We start from the raw sequence: 5,000 nt of genomic DNA, 5'->3' as shown, positions 1-5,000 counted from the left end.
ACATATGTTTTACATTGGGATGCCCCATACACGATGGACTTGGTTTGAAGTCGGTGGTATGTTCTCAGGGGGAGAAACACGGTCCCGTATGTACGGGGTTTGCCTCCACCCACGCAAAAACGGTAGGTGCTAGAGGGTCACAACCAAGTGCTTATTAACCGTCTTGAGTCCCCCTACACACACTCTAAAGCTGGTGTCTCTGAGACACCCAGGAGAGAAACTGCATAGGAAAAACCTACAAAAAGTTGAATACCGAAACTTCGGAGGGGGATCGGTGGGAGTTAACAAGGAGCTAGGAGATTGACAATTGACAGGGACCCTCAACACATGCACCCCATGACCTGTGCAAAGTTTCATATCTCTAGCTTCGTCTGAGCCCCTGTGGACCCCAAAGGAAGTAAAAGTCGTAACTGTGCTGGAGTGTGTGTGCAGGCCTGCTGGGGTTATGGTTAGGCACAGGGGTAGGGGAAATGTGCTGGAGTGTGTGTGCAGGCATTTGGCTACCTTAAGAGAGTCATAGTTACTCCCGCCGTTTGTGTGTGCAGGCCCGCTGGGGTTATGGTTAGGCACAGGGGTAGGGGAATGTGCTGGAGTGTGTGTGCAGGCCCGCTGGGGTTATGGTTAGGCTTAGGGGTAGGGGAATGTGCTGGAGTGTGTGTGCAGGCTCCCTGGGGTTATGGTTAGGCACAGGGGTAGGGGGAATGTGCTGGAGTGTGTGTGCAGGCCCGCTGGGGTTATGGTTAGGCTTAGGGGTAGGGGAAATGTGCTGGAGTGTGTGTGCAGGCCCGCTGGGGTTATGGTTAGGCTTAGGGGTAGGGGGAATGTGCTGGAGTGTGTGTGCAGGCCCGCTGGGGTTATGGTTAGGCACAGGGGTTAGGGGAATGTGCTGGAGTGTGTGTGCAGGCCCGCTGGGGTTATGGTTAGGCTTAGGGGTAGGGGAAATGTGCTGGAGTGTGCGTGCAGGCCCGCTGGGGTTATGGTTAGGCACAGGGGTAGGGGAATGTGCTGGAGTGTGTGTGCAGGCCCGCTGGGGTTATGGTTAGGCTTAGGGGTAGGGGGAATGTGCTGGAGTGTGTGTGCAGGCCCGCTGGGGTTATGGTTAGGCACAGGGGTTAGGGGAATGTGCTGGAGTGTGTGTGCAGGCCCGCTGGGGTTATGGTTAGGCTTAGGGGTAGGGGAAATGTGCTGGAGTGTGCGTGCAGGCCCGCTGGGGTTATGGTTAGGCACAGGGGTAGGGGAATGTGCTGGAGTGTGTGTGCAGGCTCCCTGGGGTTATGGTTAGGCACAGGGGTAGGGGGAATGTGCTGGAGTGTGTGTGCAGGCTCACTGGGGTTATGGTTAGGCACAGGGGTAGGTGGAATGTGCTGGAGTGTGTGTGCAGGCTCCCTGGGGTTATGGTTAGGCACAGGGGTAGGGGAAATGTGCTGGAGTGTGTGTGCAGGCTCCCTGGGGTTATGGTTAGGCACAGGGGTAGGGGAAATGTGCTGGAGTGTGTGTGCAGGCCCGCTGGGGTTATGGTTAGGCTTAGGGGTAGGGGAAATGTGCTGGAGTGTGTGTGCAGGCCCGCTGGGGTTATGGTTAGGCACAGGGGTAGGTGGAATGTGCTGGAGTGTGTGTGCAGGCCCGCTGGGGTTATGGTTAGGCACAGGGGTAGGTGGAATGTGCTGGAGTGTGTGTGCAGGCTCTCTGGGGTTATGGTTAGGCACAGGGGTAGGTGGAATGTGCTGGAGTGTGTGTGCAGGCTCCCTGGGGTTATGGTTAGGCACAGGGGTAGGGGAAATGTGCTGGAGTGTGTGTGCAGGCTCCCTGGGGTTATGGTTAGGCACAGGGGTAGGGGGAATGTGCTGGAGTGTGTGTGCAGGCCCGCTGGGGTTATGGTTAGGCACAGGGGTAGGGGGAATGTGCTGGAGTGTGTGTGCAGGCTCACTGGGCCCGCCATAGCCGGGGTGGCAAGCAGGGGTGTCCTGGGGTCTGCGGGGGGGTGCAGGGGCCCGCCATAGCCGGGGAGGAGAGAGGCAAGCAAGCAGGGGTGTGCGGGGGTGTGCAGGGGCCCGCCATAGCCGGGGCGGCGAGCAGGGGTGTGCGGGGGCCTGAGGGGGGGTGCAGGGGCCCGCCATAGCCGGGGCGGCGAGCAGGGGTGTGCGGGGGCCTGAGGGGGGGTGCAGGGGCCCGCCATAGCCGGGGCGGCGAGCAGGGGTGAGCGGGAGTCTGGGCGGGGGTGCTGGGGCCCGCCAGAGCAAGCGGGGGTCTGCGGGGGTCTGGGCGGGGGTGCAGGGGCCCGCCATAGCCGGGGCGGCGAGCAGGGGTGTGCGGGGGCCTGAGGGGGGGTGCAGGGGCCCGCCATAGCCGGGGCGGCGAGCAGGGGTGAGCGGGAGTCTGGGCGGGGGTGCTGGGGCCCGCCAGAGCAAGCGGGGGTCTGCGGGGGACTGGGCGGGGGTGCAGGGGCCCGCCATAGCCGGGGCGGCGAGCAGGGGTGAGCGGGAGTCTGGGCGGGGGTGCTGGGGCCCGCCATAGCAAGCGGGGGTCTGCGGGGGTCTGGGCGGGGGTGCAGGGGCCCGCCATAGCCGGGGCGGCGAGCAGGGGTGAGCGGGAGTCTGGGCGGGGGTGCTGGGGCCCGCCATACAAGCGGGGGTCTGCGGGGGTGAGCGGGAGTCTGGGCGGGGGTGCTGGGGCCCGCCATAGCAAGCGGGGGTCTGCGGGGGTGAGCGGGGGTCTGGGCGGAGGTGCTGGGGCCCGCCATACAAGCGGGGGTCTGCGGGGGTGAGCGGGGGTCTGGGCGGGGGTGCAGGGGCCCGCCATAGCAAGCGGGGGTCTGCGGGGGTGAGCGGGGGTCTGGGCGGAGGTGCTGGGGCCCGCCATACAAGCGGGGGTCTGCGGGGGTGAGCGGGGGTCTGGGCGGGGGTGCAGGGGCCCGCCATAGCAAGCGGGGGTCTGCGGGGGTGAGCGGGGGTCTGGGCGGAGGTGCTGGGGCCCGCCATACAAGCGGGGGTCTGCGGGGGTGAGCGGGGGTCTGGGCGGGGGTGCAGGGGCCCGCCATAGCCGGGGCGGCGAGCAGGGGTGAGCGGGAGTCTGGGCGGGGGTGCTGGGGCCCGCCATACAAGCGGGGGTCTGCGGGGGTGAGCGGGGGTCTGGGCGGGGGTGCTGGGGCCCGCCATAGCAAGCGGGGGTCTGCGGGGGTGAGCGGGAGTCTGGGCGGGGGTGCTGGGGCCCGCCATACAAGCGGGGGTCTGCGGGGGTGAGCGGGGGTCTGGGCGGGGGTGCTGGGGCCCGCCATAGCAAGCGGGGGTCTGCGGGGGTGAGCGGGAGTCTGGGCGGGGGTGCTGGGGCCCGCCATACAAGCGGGGGTCTGCGGGGGTGAGCGGGAGTCTGGGCGGGGGTGCTGGGGCCCGCCATACAAGCGGGGGTCTGCGGGGGTGAGCGGGAGTCTGGGCGGGGGTGCTGGGGCCCGCCATACAAGCGGGGGTCTGCGGGGGTGAGCGGGAGTCTGGGCGGGGGTGCTGGGGCCCGCCATACAAGCGGGGGTCTGCGGGGGTGAGCGGGAGTCTGGGCGGGGGTGCTGGGGCCCGCCATACAAGCGGGGGTCTGCGGGGGTGAGCGGGAGTCTGGGCGGGGGTGCTGGGGCCCGCCATACAAGCGGGGGTCTGCGGGGGTGAGCGGGGGTCTGGGCGGGGGTGCTGGGGCCCGCCATAGCAAGCGGGGGTCTGCGGGGGTGAGCGGGGGTCTGGGCGGAGGTGCTGGGGCCCGCCATACAAGCGGGGGTCTGCGGGGGTGAGCGGGAGTCTGGGCGGGGGTGCTGGGGCCCGCCATAGCAAGCGGGGGTCTGCGGGGGTGAGCGGGGGTCTGGGCGGAGGTGCTGGGGCCCGCCATACAAGCGGGGGTCTGCGGGGGTGAGCGGGAGTCTGGGCGGGGGTGCAGGGGCCCGCCATAGCAAGCGGGGGTCTGCGGGGGTGAGCGGGGGTCTGGGCGGAGGTGCTGGGGCCCGCCATACAAGGGGGGGTCTGCGGGGGTGAGCGGGGGTCTGGGCGGGGGTGCAGGGGCCCGCCATAGCAAGCGGGGGTCTGCGGGGGTGAGCGGGGGTCTGGGCGGAGGTGCTGGGGCCCGCCATACAAGCGGGGGTCTGCGGGGGTGAGCGGGGGTCTGGGCGGAGGTGCTGGGGCCCGCCATACAAGCGGGGGTCTGCGGGGGTGAGCGGGGGTCTGGGCGGAGGTGCTGGGGCCCGCCATACAAGCGGGGGTCTGCGGGGGTGAGCGGGGGTCTGGGCGGGGGTGCAGGGGCCCGCCATAGCAAGCGGGGGTCTGCGGGGGTGAGCGGGGGTCTGGGCGGAGGTGCTGGGGCCCGCCATACAAGCGGGGGTCTGCGGGAGCGCCCTCCTGTGGACAAAAAGGGTAAAATGGAGAGCGCTCTCCTGTGGACAAAAAGAGGTATTGAAAAGCTCAGGGGAATCGGTGGGTCTCTGGGCTAGGTGGGGAGTGCGGGAGGCCTTCCCGTGCTGTCCTCCCGCACTCCCCACCTAACCCCAGTCCCACCGAAGCCCCGTGCTGGCCTCCCGCGCTCCCCACCTAACCCGAGTCCCACCGAAGCCCCGTGCTGGCCTCCCGCGCTTCCCACCTAACCTGAGTCCCACCAAAGCCCCGTGCTGGCCTCCCGCGCTTCCCACCTAACCTGAGTCCCACCAAAGCCCCGTGCTGGCCTCCCGCGCTTCCCACCTAACCTGAGTCCCACCAAAGCCCCGTGCTGGCCTCCCGCGCTTCCCACCTAACCCGAGTCCCACCAAAGCCCCGTGCTGGCCTCCCGCGCTTCCCACCTAACCCGAGTCCCACCAAAGCCCCGTGCTGGCCTCCCGCGCTTCCCACCTAACCCGAGTCCCACCAAAGCCCCGTGCTGGCCTCCCGCACTCCCCACCCAACCCTGAGACCCACCAAAGCCCCGTGCTGGAGCGCAGGTTCATCATAGGCAAGGCAGGTTCATCATAGGAAGCCTAGGTACATCATAGGCAAGAA

Source organism: Sardina pilchardus, unplaced genomic scaffold (assembly GCF_963854185.1).
Source record: "Sardina pilchardus unplaced genomic scaffold, fSarPil1.1 HAP1_SCAFFOLD_105, whole genome shotgun sequence".
NCBI classification, from domain to species: domain Eukaryota; kingdom Metazoa; phylum Chordata; class Actinopteri; order Clupeiformes; family Clupeidae; genus Sardina; species Sardina pilchardus.
This window is presented reverse-complemented; position numbering follows the sequence as displayed.